Here is a 21,208-nt window from a genome sequence, read left to right as displayed (position 1 = left end):
TCAACAAGCTTTTCAGATCAGTGCTGATAAATAATTCCAAATGAAGTTATTAATCTCATCTGGCAAAATCTCTCACTTGTTCCATGGTGAGTATCAGAAAGACAGGGATCAAACTATTTGCTTTTGCATTTTGCTAGGAAACCTATGAATCCCAAACCCCTTCAAGTCAATAGAAGGACTATTTTTCTACTAACAGCGAGACAGTCATCCTTAGTTGCACTGAGTACCCTGTTACTTTGCAAGTGAAATGGAGGATTATTATATGAATAAAAAGATAGAATTTAAAAAGTCATATATAGTTCATAAAGTTATTGGCCAAGTTATAGTTACAGGAGATTTTGTGCAACTGGCATAATGTATATTGATAAATTAGTAACCCACTTGTTAGACAATGAACATTAAACCCTGGTGAATAGTTTGCATCAAGTGCCTGAATGGTTTGGTTTTTTCTGTGTAATGTCTGTGAATGTCTGGTGTATTTACCAGAACTGGTCCTTCTAAAGTGGTTTGTTTGTTTGATGTGGGTTACTCATTGATAACAAGTATCATTTGTTATTTGTGGCATAGGAAATAAGAAATCTAGAACTGGCTTGCTGTACTTTTTAATGCCTGAAAACTTCCAGATCAGATGTATTAGTTAAAAAAACAGATTAACAGCTCCCACCCACCCCTTCAACCCTGCCCCCTACCCCAACCAAAAAATAAGCCCCCAAACAAGAGAGCCCCAAACCAAAAGACTGCAATTGCAACTGCTTCAAGAGGAAAAAAAGTACATCTCTGTCCTAGCACTCCTGTTTCATACTTGTCCAAGTGTTCTGGGTACACTGTTCTTTAAACATAGTAAATTCAACCCCCAAAAGAAGGGCTCTCATGATTAAGAGCCAGGCTGGATCTTGGAGGAAATTAATTTGGTTTCACTGCCACTTTCCTAGGTGAACTGGAGCAAGTCACTGTGTCCAGATGTTCAGAGGTGCGTAGCTGAGAGGGATGCAGCTGTCCCACAGGGTGGAGAGCTCATGCTGCTCTGTCCTACCACAGCTATTGCTTCTGCCTTGTTGGTGAATCCACCCCACCTTAGGCATCTATCTCCTACTGGTTTCATTGTTCCTAGCCTTGTATTATCTGTCTGTTGATCTCTGTCTAGAAGGAATCTTTTCCTCTCTATTTAAATGCTAAGTTTTCCGTGTAAGTGCGACCCCACTTTTCTGTAGCTGCTAGTGAATGCTGTAATACAAATAATCATCCTTTTATGTGGTTGAATTAAAAGACACATCTGGCAAAGTTGATGCAGAGAATGAATGACTATACTATTCCTGCCTCCTCAATGGGTAATTTTTAACTCTCTTAGACTCTATTTCATTAAATATACAGGATTATCAAGTGTGAATTAATGATGAATAGTATATCAGTACCACAGTAGTATTGTGGCTTTAATGTAGTAGCTGTGTAACAGCAAAGTATTTACAACACATTTTCACTTCTAGAGCTTGGTTTGGCCCTACTGTGCCCCTGCTCATCTCTGTGCCCATGCTCAAACCCTCCCAAAACTATGTGTGTTGATACTTTACACATTTCTTTCTATGTCTACAGCTGGCATTGCTCCTGTCTCTTTGGCAAGGACTTGGAGCTGAGCTACTGTGTTGGTGTGGTCAATGCAGTTCTGCTTGTGGGAGTTGTGTTGATGTAGGGGGTTGCATGTGCCTAAGAGACACAGGCTCAGCTCCCCCTGCCATCTTGAACTGCAGCCTTTAGAGGGGATGAAGTTCCTTAAGGACAGTTTTAGTGGACAGACATGGGACTAGGCAGTATAGAGAAAAAAGAAGTCCCCTAATATACCTGAAGCACTACTAATCCTGCCTTGGAAAGGTTTAAGAGGGATGGGAAACTGTGGCATTGGTGTCAAAACAAGATTTCAGTGGTATCTTGCTTATCTTCAAAAATGCATTTTGAATTTATTGGAGGTTTTCCACTGGCAGTAGTTGGTTGCTAGTTTATCAAGGTCATTATAAATCTAGTTAGCAGTGCTGTTGTTATTTTTTTAGAAACTTTTAAGTTCCTTACCGAATATATTGCCCACCTAATTTCCCATCTTTTTATTGCATCTGGTGGCCATTACAAGTCAAAGGCATGTAAAATTACATTATTAGATCAAAACCACTCTTAGAGTATTGTTGCATGTATCAGATACATTTACTCCAGTATTGCTAATATCTTGCTTGCTAATATATGCATTTATTCAGAGGATCTCATGAAAAACATTAACCTGTAATCACTGTACCTAAATGCAGACAGTTTTCAAACCTACACAGGGGTTTTCACTGACTCACATTGGAATATGGGGCTATTGGGGCTATGTTTGCTCTTGTTTAAGCAGAGACAAATCATAAACAACATTATGCAAATTCAGAGAGATCTTCAACAGTGTCGCTGTGTAACAATACAATGCAGATGACCAGAGCAGAACTAAAACACTGCCATACAGACATATTTAAAAGTAGTAAACAGTTCTTAGTATTCTTCTTCAGTATTCCTTAACTGGTGAAGTGAATGAGCGGGAAATTGAGGAAAAGATGTGATATACTGATGGTACATAGCAAACAGTTGAAAGTCAGACTAGATCCCAGATACTTTGCTTTCTAATCTGTTGGCCTAATAATCACTGATTTATAGTATTAATAAAGGACTCAAAAAGCAGATATCATTTAAGAATCAGAAAGTTCATCAGATATTAAAAAACTGTTCAGAAAGTTGACTATCTGCAGCCCCAAAAAGCCATAGATAGTGTTGGCAGTGTTTGAGACAAAGCAGATAATCCTCACTAGTTTTTAACTTGATATGGATCCTAAGACCGGTAATAAACCCAATCCTGAACTGCTTTCCAGGCAAAACTTCCACTGAAATTTCTTTGTTTGAGTGAAGACCAGAGGATGTGACATTTTTTGTGATTAAACTCAGCATTAAAGAAGATCTCTTCCCCTAGTCTTTGATGTTTACTTCACAGTTTATTCTAACAGATTTTCCTTTTAATAATTTGCCTCCAACAGTATGGCAGCTTCTGTTGGATAATTCATAGTATTCATGAAAGATTATAGCAGCGAATGGACCTCACTGAAGTGTTTTGAATCATTAGCGATTCAGAAAATAAACATGTTTTTTTCATTCAGTCTGGATCCAAACTGTTGGAGTAAACAGCGCTTTTTTTGTGGCATGGACGTTGCATAAAGACGCTCAGCTAGACAACAGTGCACCAAAATTGTATGTTTTAAAAAATTCAATGTCAGTGGTTTGCATTCTAAAAATATTGTAGAAATAATCTATGGCCAAAAAACCTGTGCTGAGCTGTAGCACAAGAATAATTTGCCAAACAATCAGCTGAAGCAGGAGGTTCCAATTTTGCAGAGATTTAGGGGCTCCTGGCAGAGAGGAAAGCTGTGTTATATACATGCTGACAAGTACAAGATAAGCAAGCTTTCCACTTGCTGCAATCTTGTTGGTTTAATTACCCTCCAGTGCCCATTTGTGATAGCCACTTGGAAAGTCAGTACTGAGGATACAAGTTTAAGTCAGATTCTGCTAGTTATCAAGTAATTGTGCATTTTGGCAGGAAAAAAATAGGCTTAAAAGGGGTGAAAACTACTACAGCAGTAAAACTCAAAAGAAACATCTCTCTTTAAATCAGTTTCCAAACCTATGATCAGCAAAATTTCAAAACCAAAATACCTCTTTGCAAAGTGAGTCAAAGCTATTTAAGCATTAAACAATACTTTTCCATTTGCATAATAGACAACTAACAGCAAAGCTTCTTGCCATCTGCTTTAATATACACAATATACTGGAAGGGATTTATAGTATGGGTTGAAAATGGAATGTTCTATATACATAACTCAATTTCTACTTGATGTCATTCGGGATTGAGACAGATTCTGTAACATTTTGATGGAGGGGTTTTTGCTTGGTGATTTGTTTGGTTTTTTTTTTTTGTTCCAATGACGAAGTCACATGAGGAAATACTACCTATCTGGTAAAGTAGTTATAATTTCCTACTCTTGGATATGAAGTAGTTGATCTTGTTACACAAGGAAAAAACAACTTAATTGTTTTGTGATATGCTACTACTGTAGAGGTTTGCCCTTGAGGGTGACATTCTATTCACATTAATAATACATAACTGTTTTCTCTCTGCCTTTCAAAAGTACTTCTGATATTTATTTCAGTTCAAATTTCCAAGTTTTCACTGTCAATGGTTGAAAATACCTTTTAGTCATACCCTACATTTAATATTTAGCACTCTGAATCTTTCAATATAAATTAACCCCAAATTATTTTTAATTCTCAAATTTAAATTTCTTTCCCATTTCATTATATTTTTATAGTAGTGTAGAGGGCACAGTATAAGAGTCCATTGTTAACAGCTGTGACTTTATGCGTAATTAACAGCAGAGGACCACCTCTTTGGTCCATGACATTATGTAGCTTTAAGCCATGCTTTCCTGATTTGCTGTCAGAGAAAGAAGTCTTTGGGGACTGGATTCAAGCTGTTTGTTTGGGTTTTTTGGTTTTGTTTTATTTTATTTTGTTATTACACAACTCCTAATACAGTAGGGCCATGTTCTCAGCAGGTCTTCCAGGCACTGTTGCAATATAGATACATAATAATATTAACTCTCTTTGACAATACATTCTTCTTCCAGTTAGCTATTGGTGTTATCAATTATTTTTTCTCCAACTGTACTGTGTTAGCTTCCATCCCCCTCCCCCTTCCATATTTATTTCATCATTTACAACCCTGCTAGGTCTTTTGTAAATGATTTCTCTGTTGTTAATGAAGTTCAGAATATGTCCTAGATCAATATAATATTCCATTTTTTCCTTTGTTGTTGTTAGCAAGTTCAAAGACAAATAGATTATTAAATATAAAAATGAGATATAAAACATTCTTATCCACTGTGATACTTTATGTGGTTGTGTTTTTTATTTTCTTCTACTTCCTTGAAAACTTCTGATTACAGTGATAGAGACTTGCTTAGGGTGTCATTTAGGTTGGTGGTTATGTGCCTGAGAGTAACCTTACTCTCTTAACATGGAAGAAGCTACATAAAATACATGCCTGTGAAGTCTGTACCATGCAAGTTATACAGGACAAAATTTTTCTTGGCATGGTCACAGAGCAGATTACTTATATTAGTAAACACGGTCAGTGAGTCTTCATCATTTGCTGTAAACCATAATTTAACATACTATAAGGATACTGCCTGTGAAGTCTCTGAAGCTGAGATGTTAGCAGCTGAAAACATACTTCAGAACAGTGTCCCCAGCTGCTTGCTGTGTTCTTGTACTGTTCCCTTGTTATGTGCCTGACCACTTTTGGAGAAAGGGTATGGGAATCAATGCACTGTTGAAGTGACCCCATATACCTGCTCTTATGTTCTACCAGTGTCGTAAATTTCCCACATCTGCATATCTTTGCAAAGGAGGGAGAGGAGGAGTTTAAGAGATAGTATAGGCAAGTTTCCCAAGAATATACTTTTCTTAGCTTGCATCAAAGTTCATGTGAAACAAAGGGATAAAAGCAAGAAAGAAAATAGAAATGAGGATATAGAAGCTCCCATAATGAAAGAAAAGTGAAACCCAGATCTCAATGAACTAGGAGAAGGAGAATTAGATTATATCTTTCCCAGAGTTCTGAAAAAGCTTATATTAAAACTTTATGTAAAATACCAAGTATTTTTAGTATGTCTGTCTAGTCAGGTTGTCCCTCAAGAATATTTCAGGTAGTATGCATATTTAAGGCAAGGCAGAAAGCAAACTTGGGATGATTATGAGCTTCATTGCAATATTATTGAGGACTTCGTAACAAATTTCAAAGGAAAGGATAATTTGAAGGTAAGTGGAGTATGAAATTAAGTACAGAATGGGTTTACTAAATGTAGGTCACTGTCAACTAACCTGATAGTGTTTTTTTTAAATTATAATAACTGCCAATGCTATACACTCAGATCCCACTAATGATCTTCCTGAAGTGAAATACTGAAATTAAGTAGACACCAGACTGAATTGGACCAGCTCCAGAGCTTGTTTGACAATGATCATGCAGTTCTTTCTGTTTGTTATTAACAAAAATAAAGTTGTCAGGACAGTTTGCTCTTTTGCTGCTGTTGGTTTCATTGGCTTTCCAGTGTTATGCTAATAAAACCTTTTGTCAGCAGATGCAAATGAGACCTCGTTTAGCAATAGCAGAACTTTTTAACAAAACTTTTTTTTTTTTTCCTCACACAGAGTTACTTTTTAAGTGCTGAATGGAAACCACATGAAGAGACAGATATAAAAGTTCTTAATGCAAATCTGCAATGCTGTTTTTGCTGACTTTTTTTTCCCCTCCTGCTTTCATGTCCAGCCAGGTATGTCCTGTTAATGTAAGACTCTAACCTTTCACAGATTCTTAGAAAACTCAGATGGGGTCTGAGAGATAAAAAGTTTGATGTTGTAATTTGACTAAGGTCAGTTGGAAGGAAAATGCAAATGAATCTAAACAAAATACAGGATTTTCCTGCACTAAAGATCCAAATTTAATTGCTTATGTCCTTATTAAATGTCCTAAGACAGATTTAGAAGTTTATTTTTGTGTTAAGAAAAAAGCCAAAATTTTCCTCCTTTATATGTATGATGAAATCTATTTTATTATGTCCTTAAAGGCACAGCATTACTGATATTTGAGAATGAAATTCTGTTGAACAGGAAGAAATTATGGCTGGCTTTGGTTACAAGTGTGTAGCTGTCACAGGCTGCCAGGGATTCTCCATTAGCTGGAGTAGTAAAGGCTTGTGCTTTGAAGAAGAGAGTCTTACGTACTATTACCATTTCATTATGAAGTTCTTAGTCGTAACTCATTTATTACAATAAATATGTTTACCAACATGAGTTCAGTATAGTAGGTAGAAAACTGTCATAAATGGCCTGTTCTGTAAATGAAGGCATGTTAAAAAGAATAATAATTCTCCTTAAATGTCAGAAACTGAGCTGAGGAGAAGAAACATATATAAAATGAAGAGCTGGACTGCAGTTACTCCTGTTTCCTTCTCTTCATCCAGGCAGGAAGAAAAATGCAAGCCATTGTATCTCCCTTTCATTTGATTATCTTTGTAATCTGTGGTACATACTGAAAGCACTGGGTGTATTCATTGGAAGACCACCAGAGTTATATAAATGTATTTGTGTTCACAGGGTATGAAATTAAAAGGTAACAGGCTCAAAAGAGAACATCAGAGAAGCTGAAAAATAGCAAGGATTGCCACTAATCCTGTTTGAATGCACGGACATAATGACATATCCTAACACAAGTCAGGCCATAGGTTGGAAAAAATTATGCCAAACAGTGCATATTATCTGCAACCCTCTAACCTTTTCTATTTTATGTTGGAAAATATGTCCACTCTAGAGACTAAAAATTAATCTAGAAAATAGGAATGTCTTTGTTAAACCCCAGACAATTTATCATTCCTTAATTAGGATGTTCTTCAGTTGGTACATCTTTAATCAGAAATGAGACCTCTATTCTTATTTCCTTTGCTCTCTTTATGTCAGAAATCCGGCCCTTTAGGGAAAAAATAGAATTTAAAAGCAAATCCTGCAGTAGGAGAAGCCTTTTGTGTTCCTTAAGATTCTTATATTTTAAGTACCTATGGGAAATGCTTTTCATTATATGAAGAATAAAAGAAGCAAATGTTATTCTGCATGCCCGTGTTTGGCATTTGATGATAAGCGGCCAAAAAGTCAATGTGACACATATGTCCAAATAATATGCTGCTGGGCGTATTTTCTCTAATGCATTGCAAACGAGATCAAGCATTGTATAGCTAGCATATGCATTTATTCTCTCATATTTGCCTTTGTAGAAAATTGTAAAAGAATATTTTGCAGAGAAATGTACTTGGTTTTTCTTCTTTATGTTTATTAGTCTTTTGCACAGAGGGCATACGTATTGTGATTGGTCGCCTTCCTTACAGCTGTTGTCAGCAAGATGGATGAGAAGTGATCATTGTAAATTATTATCTTGTTTCATATTCTAGATTACCTGTGAAAACAGAAGCAGATGGTGGATAGAGAAGGGATGTTCTAAGTATGGTGGTGTCTGTGGTGTCACACGATACATGAATTTTCCTCTTAGTTGTTATCTCCATCATGAGTGTTTCTCGGGAAGATCTCACTTCTTAAAAGAGCTTGCTGGTACCTGCTTGCAGAAAACATTTGAGCCTTCAAACTACAGGAGAATGTGAGGGAATTTCTAGGTGGGTGGCTTGACAGAACCATCTTTTATTTCATCTTGGTAGCTGTTCCCTTGCAATCCAGCTGAGTTCAACAGTTGTAGTGGAGGTAGAGAGGCAACCCTAACCTTGTCTGATGGTGTGATCCATGCCTTTCATGGTTTAACCCCAGCTAGCAACTAAGCACCATGCAGCCACTCACTCAGTGGGATGGGGGAGAAAATCAGTAAAAGAAGTAAAACTCGTGGGTTGAGATAAGAATGGTTTAATAGAACAGAAAAGAAGAAACTAATAATGATAATGATAACACTAATAAAATGACAACAGTAGTAATAAAAGGATTGGAATGTACAAATGATGTGCAGTGCAATTGCTCACCACCTGCCGAGCAACACCCCATTAGTCCCCGAGCGGTGATTCCCCTCACCCCCACTCCCCCCAGTTCCTATACTAGATGGGACGTCTCATGGTATGGAATACACCGTTGGCCAGTTTGGGTCAGGTGCCCTGGCTGTGTCCTGTGCCAACTTCTTGTGCCCCTCCAGCTTTCTTGCTGGCTGGGCATGAGAAGCTGAAAAATCCTTGGCTTTAGTATAAACACTACTTAGCAACAACTGAAAACATTAGTGTGTTATCAACATTTTTCTCATACTGAACTCAAAACATAGCACTGTACCAGCTACTAGGAAGTCAGTTAACTCTATCCCAGCTGAAACCAAGACAATACCTTGTCATGGTTTAGTACTAAAGGTAAACCATTCTCACCTAAAAATCACCTTTTGTTTGAGAGAGGAAAATACTTTTTTTGAGTATTCTAATTGGAAATGTTCAAATTTTTCTGTGAAAACGCCAACTAATAAAACAATGGCTGAGCTGGAGATACAGGGAAAAGCTGTCTGGTTTTCCTTACCCTGTGTGCTGCTAAGCTAAAGTTTTCTTTTATTCATTATCCGAGTGTCATAGCAGAAATATGCTTGAAATACTTAGGTAACTTGTTTTCTGTTTCACAAATGTGTATGAAATACCCCTGTTTGCAGAAACAGTGGCCATTTTTTTCTCAAATGTGATGAATGACACGGTATACTGTGTTGTTTTCAGAGGTCTTACTTTTTGCACTTCCATTAGTGAAGTTTTAATCTAATTCAAGGTTAGATTATTTAGGGACTAAGGAAATACTTGTTCTTTGTGTACAGGAGGAAAAAATAAATCTGGAAACTTGTAATTCTTTAGTGAATGAGATGTAGAAGTTGTTGCTAATGCTGTTTACAAAGCTTATAGTGGCAGTTTGTATTTTCTTTTCATATTGGAAGTCATAAAGTTTACTTACTATTTTTGTTGGCTTGGATAATAAACAGAGCCTCTGTGACAACCAGGTGATCAGGCCCAGTCAGCATGGGTTTATGAAGGGCAGGTCCTGCTCAACTAACCTGATCTCCTTCTATGACAAGGTGACCTGCTTAGAGGATGAGGGAAAGGCTGTGGATGTTGCTTAACTGGACATTTGTAAAGCCTTTGACACCGTTTCCCACAGCATTCTCCTGGAGAAACTGGCTGCTCATGGCTTGGACAGGGATACTCTTTGCTGGGTAAAAAACTGGCTGGATGGCCAGGCCCAAAGAGTGCACTTTGTGTGATTTCACAAATATATGTAGATGTGTGCCTATACATCTGTGTATATAAGCTATCCCCAGTGTAATCTCTTACAGTTTTGCAAAAGTTAAACATGAAAATCCCTTATCAGGGGCAGGGATGGGGAGCATTGAAGGTCAGTAAGTCATTCACATAGTCAGCAGCTTTCAAACTCACACTGAGAAAAGCTTAGAGTGGGATGGAGTGAGATCTCAGGGGACAGTGGCTAGAAATACTGTATGATGTGCTAAAATTGGCCAAAGCTCTTGATGCATCTCTTAGCTGTGTTCTACTTTGGACTAGGAAGGAAAAATGCCGCTTTCAGTTTTACTTATGCTTTTAGGAAATATTTTGAAAAATGTAGAGAAAACAGATACCCAAAGTGAATGAGGTGCTCCCTTGTGCTTTGTTGCATGCAGAGATGAGATCCTGTGTTGTTGCCCACTCGCATTCCCTTCTTTATATATCTAAAAGGCATGACAGCCTCTTAAGTCACAGCATAGCTCTGAGAAGTTGGCTGTCATTATTACCTTGGCTCCTGATTGTTGGTCTCCATTTTGTAGGCATGGCCTGCTTGCCATGTTCCCAAATGCATTACTTTATATTTCACAGAATTAAAATTAATATAATCCAAAAGGATACAAGTGACTAGGAAATTTAGATCTGTTTGTCTTAAAAAACTGTCTTCCTTGTTATTGCCGTATTTTACTATATATACTGTCATCATCATTAAGGACTTCTGGAGGGTATAGACAATACTCATTTGGGTGAGACTTAATACTGTAGAACCCACAAGAAATAATGCCATTTGATGTTTTTTTCTAATACTGACTCTAACGCTTTGTTTTTAAGCCACCTAAGTTGCATTTCACTTGTTCATGATTTAAACTGAATGTGATGTGGAATGAAGTCGGAGGTCTTGTAAAAGTCTGTATCTGTTACATCTGTGCAGTTACTTTTTCTGTAATAACCCTTGAGAAGGAAGTCAAGTGTCTTTCATAAGAGTATTGCTTTCTAAAACAGTATCAACTGGCATTTGTTACCTTCAAAAGTTATTAGTTCAGTAGCTGTCAACTGTACACAAGTGTCTAAAGACAGTCTGCAAGGAGAGACTAAGAGGAAAAAAGCACTTTTTCAGAGGGCTTAGATTCACTATCAAGGAGTCTGAGATCCATTGCAAAATACATATGGATATGGAAATTAGAAAAGGCAGAGGACTACTGTTTAGCTCTGTATTGACTTAATTTCGCATAAGGTTTTTCTTAATTATGCCTTGGAGTGCTGTCAAGCTATCTGGCCTACTGATACCTTCTTGTCTTCTGCATGCTATATAGTGAATGAAGTCTTTCAGGTTTTTTTTGGTGCTTACCAAGATTTCAAGATTAATTTAAAAAAATATATAATTTTACCACCTATTGAAGGACTCACAGAAATATTTTTTCTTTTTAATTCTTAATTATTGCTTCACATTATCCCTGCTTTCTGAAGTACTGGAGGATAAAAAGGCAACAGTCTAAGTTGCTGATAATTTCATTACATCCATCTTTCAAACACTTTACTATTTCTTTTGTTCTTCACCTATGGCAAAAAATATCCTTTGCAGTTTAAACTTATAACTTTGCTTCCAGAAAACCCAGTTATGATATGTTGGTTCAGTAGTTTCACATGCAATACTCTTTTGATAAAATAGTATCAACTGTAGTTGCCTTCTGTTTGTATACACTTTGTTTTCAAATCACAGTTGAAGATGTTTGGTTTTCCTTTCTTGCTTCTAATTTCCTGTTTTGATATTTTATGACTTCATGAGCAAGTAGTGCAAAATATTGGGAAATATTAGTAGATACTCTCAAGACATTATTTTGATTTTCTGCATATTAAATAACTTGTTTTATTCTTTCCTAAATAAAAATTTCTCAATTTTTTTGTTAGGTTAAAATGCTGAAATATGAACACAAGATTTAACTGAGGACTCAAAAACATGTTTAATCCGAGTAGTAAGTTTTCAACTGCTCAGAAATGTGTGAAAAAAATATTTCATATTCACTAAAACCATCACCCTTGGCAATTTTGCTCAATATGCCAGCAAAGGTAAGATCAGGTGCTAGTAGATTTGGTTTGTTTCCTCTTTTTCCCTTGCCAGGTCTTTTTCTCTTCCTTATCATTTCATTGTATTGTTTTCTTCCTCTTTATTTTCTGCCCTTACACTACCAGAAAACTATTCTTTTGGATCCACACTCTTGGTTGTGCACTTTCCAATCTCTTTTGCGTCTGTACTCAGCTTCTTGGTTGCTGAGGTTTGGACTGATGGAAGCTGCTTAAAATGGAATGTTCTTAGGTTAAGGGCAACGTAGCAGACGTAATGTGCATCCCAGAAAGTAGGGCTTAACATGGCAAGAAATGATATAACTGTAAGAGAGAGAGAGGGAGATGAAGAAAGATGAGAAAGACAAGGCAGCTGAGTGCCTTCTCGAGGTGTAACTTCATTAAATCTGTCTAGAATTCTGTTTGGCATGAAACTTTGAGATTTTGGAACTTATGTTTATTCAGCATCGGGAAAAAAATAGACATGTGAATTAAAAAAAAAAACTATAAGGAGTGACATGCTAGAGAAAAGATAAATAAGCCTCCTTCTGCAATGGAGGAATGATTTACTTTGCCTTGTCTGATACCTTACTCAGTTTGGACATCCCAAAGGTTGTTTTACAACTCTTGGCTACAGTGTTGGTTTGATACAATTGAAGTTTATTTGCACAAAAAAGAGTGGCTCTAGCAGATGAGTTGAACTCCATAATGTAGGTCCCTAATTTAAATCAAAGACAAAAAGGTGCCAGGAACCATTTTCCAAGCAGTGAAACAGCATTCCAACAATGAAAGGTAGGAAAAAAGATAAGCTTCTTTTCTGGCATTTTTTTGTTGCTTGGTATTTAGTCTGTTTGTAGTAGGTATGTTAATAGTGGTAGCAGTGTGACTTTTCTTAGTTCAAATCCCAAATGAAGCTATTAAAGAAGCATTGACTTCTTGCAGTTGCTCTGAACATTGTGGTTTTATTATTGGAATATAATTGTTAAACAGGGCATAACATTCTTTGTGGCCATCTGCTTTTTGAATGTTCTGGATATATGTATATAAATTAAAAGTAGTATCCCTGTTAACTAAACATTGAAAAAAATTCAAATGCCAAAAATTATTTTTGTTTATTGTTTTCTTCCTGTGAGTGTCTGCAATGTCTCTTAGAACACAAAGGGACAGATTTATTGTTTCTGTATCATTATATTGCAGATAAATACTTGATTATGCAGCCCCCATGCAGTCTTTGTCGGGTTATTGCAATCCAATCGTTAAAAAATTAATTGCATCCATCCTTATGAGAAAAATTCCACTTAGGAACTCAGATGGAAGAGTTGCACATTGAAAAGAACAATCATGATGTCTTGATTTAATTGCAGTTGCACTGTCTTGTCTTACTGGTTTTACTCTGGAGGGGCTCAATGTAAAAGCTTTTGATTTTCCAAAGTGACTAGTGATTTTGAATGCCTTGCTAAAAGATTCTACAAGTTTCCAATGTGAAACACACAGAAGAATCTGATTTTTTTTTACCCATTTTCAGACAATCAAGTCCATGCCATGCCTTTTACAGACTGCTTACAGACTGAAGAAATCAGAATTGGAAACAGTTTTTCACGTTTCCCTCCATTTTGTGAAGGGAAAATATATTTCTTAATTTTTTTTTTTTTTTTTTAAAATATAAGTACATATTGTGAAAAACCTATTGGTGCTAATGAGTGTTTTTCCTAGAAAATGGGGAGAGGGAAAAACCTTTAGGTGAAGGAGATTTAGTATAAACCACAACCTTCTGAAACAAGAATGAATTCCTGCATCTATCTCTGACAATGACTTTGGTTGTGAATTTATTTGTTTTTAAGCTTTCTGCCAGGTATGTCTTAGAAATCATTACTAAAACACTATTATTTGCTCCTTCTCAGTTTCTGACTAGTTGAGCAGGACACTGCATTCAATGGAGTGGAAAAAAAGCTGAGTTGGAGTACTAGTGATTTTACATTTTAAATTAGACACAGATCATACAGAATGCATAACTAATTCAGATGGTGTAGATTCATTTGTATCTATAAATATCCTTGAAAAATAGATATGTTCCCAGTTTTATTTGGATATTCTTCCAAAACTTTTGTCTTTGTGAATGTGTGAAGGAACATGTCTTCGTTTCTTTACGGAGCCTTGAGTTTCTTCATTATAAAAAACCTAATTTGTACAGAATGAGGGAGTTTTTCTTTATGTTAACCTCAATAAAATTGGAAGGAGAATTATTCTTATTAAAACTGTCTCAGGCAAAACAATTTATTACAACCACAAAAGTACTATTTGTGCATCAGTTGTAAGGAATGAAATTTTAGAGACATCTCCTGGTTTTTTTCACCAGCCACAGAGTTTAGGAGAAGGCTAATGTAATGCTTTCATTTATTTTGGAAAAGCAAGAGAAAATGAGGGTAAGCTTTATTATTATTATTATTATCATGTGAGAAGTTGAGAAAAATCTATGCTAAGCCTGTAAGTTGTTGAAATTTTCTTTCACAGGATGAAGTGCAACCAGAAATTGTCTTTCAGATGCCGTTAATGGATAGCTCCATGAAATAATGTAAATGCCTCCAAATATTTGTTTTTATTTATTTTATATTTAATTTTGCTGAAGAATTAATGCAAGGTAATGACTTCGAAAGCAAGTGTTTGTGAAATCTGAATAAAGTTAGTGTGAGGTAACGATAATTGTGTTATGTTCCTTTCACAGTAAAGTTCAGTCTCCTAGTTGTTTATTTTTTATGGTTCAGTGAAGATCTCCTAATTTTTTTTTAGGTCTAAACCAGTCCCAGTTGCTTTCAGTCCACTTTTACAGTACGTGCAACACCTCAGGGTCAAATCAATCACTACCACAAACTTCAGTGAGAGTGAAATGTGTTTTTGTGTCTGCAGTTATGACATTATTTCCCACAGTCTGCTTCCACTTTCTTTAACAATAGCCTCCATGTCTGATCCAATAAGCCAACACATAAAAATATGTCAACTTCTGAGCCATGAGCACTTTAAATGATAAAGAAATCTCTACCTCACTTGTTATAAAGGCTTTTTTAAAGAGTATTTCAGAGCCTTTTGCATTTACTTACTGTAAAAATATTCTCTTCAACTACAGTTACTTTTTTCATGTTGTTTGGAAATGGAAGGAGAATAACAAACCCCAGAGTGGTAACACTTTAAATTAGCAAGCAGTAAGCAATTAGAACAAGATCACGGGAGAAATGAGGAATTCTGTAGCTCAAACTATTACAGTTTTAATAAAAACAGATTTATGTAATTCTTGGTCAGTGTAAACTAATGCTGCTGCTTTGAAGTCAAAAGATCTAGGCCATCTACCTTAATACAGGAGTAGGAATTTATTGCTTTCTAGATATGAAGTGTCCCTTTTTTAAAAGTAAACAAAATCACCCCCCCCCCAAAAGAGCTCCCTCCCATCCCTTTTTAAATTGCTGTTGTACTTCTGAAGTGTTCTTCACGCCCATGTCATGTATTCATTGCTCTCCACCTGCCTGCACTGTGAGAACAAGCTTATGGGTCTTCTCTGACCCAAACACTTGTGCATGGCTCCCAGTTGTGCTACCCACATCACTCCACAAACTGCCCTGTCAGCAAGAGGGAACAGGACAAACTACCACCTCTGTTGGTTCCAGGTGCACCTTGCTCCAACACGCAAGGGAGAAGTTGGTGGGAGAACAATTTTAGTGCTTTTGGGTGCTGACCAGCCTACCGTGCTTTAAGCCAATGTGTTTCAGTGTGGATGAGTTTCCTAACTAGCTAAAACCCTTTTTTCTTCCTGTGGCCTTATTCTCAAAAGCCAAGGTAAAAGTGTGGTTGTTAGCAGGTGAAAGACAACACGGTTGTCTTAGTGAGTTAATTAATAGCTATGCTCCCTTCTGGGGTCTTGTCCTGGTTTTGAGATGAATAACTTGATGGCTATTCAGCTGTGCTTCCTCCATGCGAGATCAGGCTTCCTTGTGATCTGTGTCCTACTTACTCATGACATTTTGCTTTGTATTTATGTGTGTAACATTCTTTGCTGAAGCTGTGTATTGTCATGCCTCACATGTCAACCAGAATGTTGTTCTCAGTGTGGGAAAATAGTGGAAAATGAAAAGATTGTTGCTGGATTTTTTTTGGATTTAATGTTATAGCTGAGAACCTGAGGTAAATGGTATGTTACTACCAGGCTGGGGGTCACCCTGTTTCCATAAAACTGCCATTTGCAATGTGATATGACCCGTTGTTCAGCTTTTGGGACAGGCAGGGAATTAAAAGGTAAGGCTGTCATCCTCCTTCTGTCCCCTAGGTGCAGGGTGTTACAGAGACAAATGCCGGTAAGGGGAAGATTTCTGACCATGAACAAGAGGAAGGGTATTTCAACGTAATTAGAGTTCACCAAATCTGACAAAACTGTGTAAACCTGTAGAACTAAAGTGAGTGCAGCTGTGTTCTCTGCATCGTACTTTATGTTGTATTTCACGGGTAGCCATAACTATAGGTTACAAAGCTTGTTTAATTTATACTGGCAACACTTGAGTGTCTAAGAAATAATGCTAGAGTGGTGATGTGTGAATCTCAAAATATTCAGAGGTTTGTTCTAGTTTGGATAGCAGTAAAAAGTGCAGATGCTGATCTGAGCCTATTGGATCTCTCAAAATGGGCTGGGGACCCCAGTACAGAAGAAGTCTCCTAAGTTTTTTGGCCACTGCGAGAATTAATTTTGAACTGGTTGGAGCAGTGCCCAAGGCAGCTGAAACCAAATGGTAGTAATCAGCAGCAAAGACAGCCAGAGAGAAATGCAAAAGCTACACAAATAATGTAGCCAGTTTCATTTCAATTTAACTCTGGCATGTTTTTTCTTATTGGCTCTGAAACTCTTGGCATGTAGATCAAGATATCCAAGCAGTTTGAGCAGAGATTTATTCCTCATCTCTTTGAAAATGCTTTATGCCTTCAGTTAAGGAAGTTCAGCAGAAACCTGCATCTTCAAACTGAGTCCAATGGCAAATTCTAGTCTGTTCCCATCCATACTAGTTCCACCAGAGCAAGTCTGCCTCTAGAGGTCATGCTGCCTTCAATATTTGAAGGCACTGAAGGAGATAATCTGCTCTTCAGTGTGGAATTCAGGTGCTGGGGTAGAGTTATCTTCTCTGTATAGCAGAGAGTTGGCATAAACAGTTTGAGACAGAAGAACAGTGAAGTTACAGCACCAGAGATAAGGAGCTTAAATACAAATTTCCAGGTTTTCTGACATTTAAGGGATATGTATTTTAAAGGACAATGTATCACCAGCCTTAATTCTGTTTTACCTAAGCATTTTTATCAAGAAATGCCTTTACCTTTACTAAAATGGCAAAAATGACTGAATGGTTTGCACTTCTAGGTGTAGTGAGACCTCCATTGCATCAGAAGTTCATGTGAAACTGACAGCTCTCCAGAAGGCTGTCAAGAGTCGTGGTGTCCCATGAGGCACCATGTAGTTCTCAGGAGCTTACAAATTTATAACCGGCAGGAGCAAAAAAGTATTGGAGGCCTCACAGAAGTTTATCAGCTTTGCTGGCATCACCTGTGGAGCCTTCAACTTCTGTGAGCGTGTTTCATGCCTAACTAATGAGGCTTTTAACTTTTTGGCAAAACCTGGGCTTAAAAAAAGCCTAAAATAGGTTGCATATGGTCAGAACCTGGGGTCCCTAAAGTAACCACCCATTGAAGAAACCCTTTTTGTTTCTATGATACTCAAGGCAATCTGTGTTACTTAGATATGGTAGTTTCTCTGTAATGAAAGTTAGGACTAGGAGTTCATTAGATACCTGATTTGTCAGTATTTATTCCTGTATAACTCTTGCTGGCAAAATTCTTTGGCCTAAAAATTCTGCTGTTAATCCCTGGCTGAATTAGATTTATTTTTAAGTGTCAAGTAAATTGATCAACGCTTTCTTGGTTTTATTACAGAACTTTAAAAATTGCCAGATGCTGCTGGTGAGTGGTGGTTTATGAAGGTTCTTGTCAATAGCCTGAGGCAGGGTAGAAATACAAGGGCAAGGAAGTTATTTTTGGAATGTGCAATGTGATATTTTGTGTTGCACATTTATTTTAAGAGAGGTAATGGACTGTGAGGGCATTTTAAGTCTTCACCTTTTTCCCCTGATAGTTTTGGGTTTTTGTGTTTGGAGGAAAAATTGTTTGGGTTTTTTTGAGAAAATGACTGACTGTCTGAAACTTGTCATTGGCCCTCTTCGGTGCTACAGACCACATGACACTGGAAGGAGGAAACAGGTTTATAGGGAAGAATATTACTTATGGGTGTCTATAGTTTAAGGAAATATTCTCTCTATCAGACCTTCCTAGCTGGCAGAGGCATTGAAGTTGTTAGCAGTGGTGGTTCATGCTCACTGGGAAAGAAGAGTTTGTGTCTATGGGTCCAGATCCTTCTGATCAAACCCACTGTTACCAAATGTGTGGTAACTGCCCTGCCAGTTTGTAAAAAAACTATAGAACTTGGGCTAATTGCTTAGACTTCATGCAGTAAATTTGGTTTTGGTCACTCAAACCATCTGTGATTCTTGGGGGAATTAAAAAAGTCTGTGACAGGTTTACAAGCCAAGGTGCTGGTTATATGCTATAATTTACTTCCATAATGAAAAGTTAACAGATCACTTGCCTGAAGTTAGGCCCCTAAATAGACAAACAAAAATATTTTTCTAAAGATGCTGAATATCCAAATTGTTCCCATCATTTAAGTGATGCAGGAGTTGACCCGCATCTGTACAGACCCAATGCACTACTGTTTCTGTAAGCAAACATGTCCTTGAAGATGAAATGTAGAGAGGTAGAACACAAATATGAAAAAATTACATAAGGCATGGCAAAGAGTGTAATTTTTGTCAGTTATGGCAGGGAAGCTCTTGAACCCTGTGCCTTTCATTTCACATATACCCAAATTATTCTTTTTGTTGGAAATATCCCTTTGTGCCCATTAAGGGCTGGTTTGCATAGGGAGTTTTTATCTCTGAAGTTCTTTAGCCTTTGAATAGGAGAGAGAGGGGAAAAAGAAGAAAGAGAGAAAGAATATAATTTTCAGACAGCATGTCCCCCCCCCAATCCAAACTTGCAGATTTTTCAGTGTCTCATAATCAAGAAATGGCTTGTCTGATTATTTTGCGATAAATATCCTCCTCTGGGTATGGCCTAGACAGGAGAGATATTTTAAATCAGAAGGTGCCTTGCCTTCCCTCTGTTACAGGAATTCAATATTGGGATTATGGTTTAAAGGAAACTCTTATCTTTTGGCTATGGAATTATTGGCATGGAATCATTATAGTGTGTTGGAAAGAGGTTTTACTAGTCATTACATTCAGGAATTTTTCTGGACCCTCCACTTTAGCGGAGGAAGTCAGGTTGCTCAGGAAACCTGATGACTGCAGTGCAGAAGCTGGTGGGGAAAGTCCTGATCCAGTTGTTCTGGCACATGCATGAGCAGTAAAGGATGTAAATGAGAAGTTCCATGAAGAAGTGATAAATTTGACAGAGTTCATGTGGCTAGTCTCAGTGAAGGAAAACAGACCTCAGAAAGCCAGAACTACTTTATTTAGTCATGATGAATGTCAGATAAGAATCTTGTAGTTCCTTTAGCTTAAATGCATTAAAAAAAATGAATATGATGTTTTATATATACACCCTTTAGCAATGTAAATCCAGCATCTACATTTCTGCTACTTAATTAAGTGATACTGCATATAGAAAAAAAATCATCTGTGTTAGGTTAAAAATGTTCCTTACCTCATTCTCTGTGGCGTAAGTTGGCACAGTTTAATGAGGGCAAGGGAGTTATCTAAGGCATTAAATTTGCTCTGCATACAGAAAAGCAGAGAGGCAGACCTGTAACATGAATTTCAAAGCTATGCTTGAGAACATCATTAACATGCACCTGCGTGAACAAGAATTTTTATTTCCAAGTGGCTGGTTTTACATCCACTAGCTGTTCATAGTGTTTGTTCACTTGCCTGTGTATGCCTGTTGGGAAAGGGCACAAAATTTCCACTGAAGCTCTGTTGTTTACTTCCAGAAAGGTGATCAGTATTTCTGAAAATATGTGACAGATCCTGCCACCCTTGAGGGAAGCTCAATTGTTTACCACCAGTAAAGTAAAAAATACCATATCTTGCTTAAGAAAGAGCACTGGGTGGTATTTTCTTTCTCTTCACAGCTACCTGCACTATGTAGTTGTGGTTTATTTGTCTTTATTGCAATGTGGCTGTGCTTTGCCTATATACTGTACATCCAAACTATATCTTGATTTAAAGCTGAATATCATGCTTTCTTTTTGTCTGGGGTTTGATTTTCTTAACTTGCCTGGGAATACGGTTTGAAAGGGAGGACAAATGCTGTTTTTTGAGAATCTCTGGTCTCAGTTCAGAAACTAGAATCATCTCTGTACTGCAGACTGACAGCTCATTTCTTTCTCTTTAAGTTCCAACAACTATGTAACAATTTCAAATTAAAGCTTAGTTCAAATCCAGGTCACTAGCAAAAACCAGCTACCATTTTATTAAAAATATTATCACCATTGATTTATCTATTACATAAAAAACCCCAACAATTTAAGACCCGTTTTTGATTTTTAGTTGCTCCTATTCGGTAAAGAGCTTGGAAAAGTTTTGTTTAGTGTTTCACACAGCCATTATGTGGAACTGCAACTTACTGCACTGTGGTCTAATCGCTTTAAACAATCTCTGGTTGCTAGAGCCAAAGAAGATCCTGAACCATACAGATTTAAATGTTTAAGCAAATCAGTGACCTTCTTAATTCATAAATCCCTTGTTAGGGGGAGAAAGAATGCCTATTTTACCACATACAACTGAACTATGCAGATGGATATGTGATTTCTACTGAAGTATGATCCTTATCTGAGCTAAGTTTTAGCGTTTTGCATTTATCATGTGTCAACGCATTCCAGAACAAGTTCATTTAGTTCACAAATAACTAAAGAAGTAGTAGTAGTAGTTCAAGCATCCTTCAAAGGATTATATTCTTATCACATGTTCAGTAATAAAGATTTTGAAATCATATACTGTTCAAACCTATGTATGTTCAAGGCCAGTACTGTAAAATTCTGCTTTTATTGTATCTTGCCTTCACTAAAAATTCACTAATGAGTAATTTGATAGAAATATATCAATTATGATATCAATCATGTCCATGAAGCATGATGTAAATTCTTGCATTTGTCT

This window comes from Haliaeetus leucocephalus, unplaced genomic scaffold (genome assembly GCF_000737465.1).
Source record: "Haliaeetus leucocephalus isolate CR32 unplaced genomic scaffold, Haliaeetus_leucocephalus-4.0 Scaffold140, whole genome shotgun sequence".
Classification (NCBI taxonomy): domain Eukaryota; kingdom Metazoa; phylum Chordata; class Aves; order Accipitriformes; family Accipitridae; genus Haliaeetus; species Haliaeetus leucocephalus.
Note: the sequence above shows the minus strand (reverse complement) of the source record.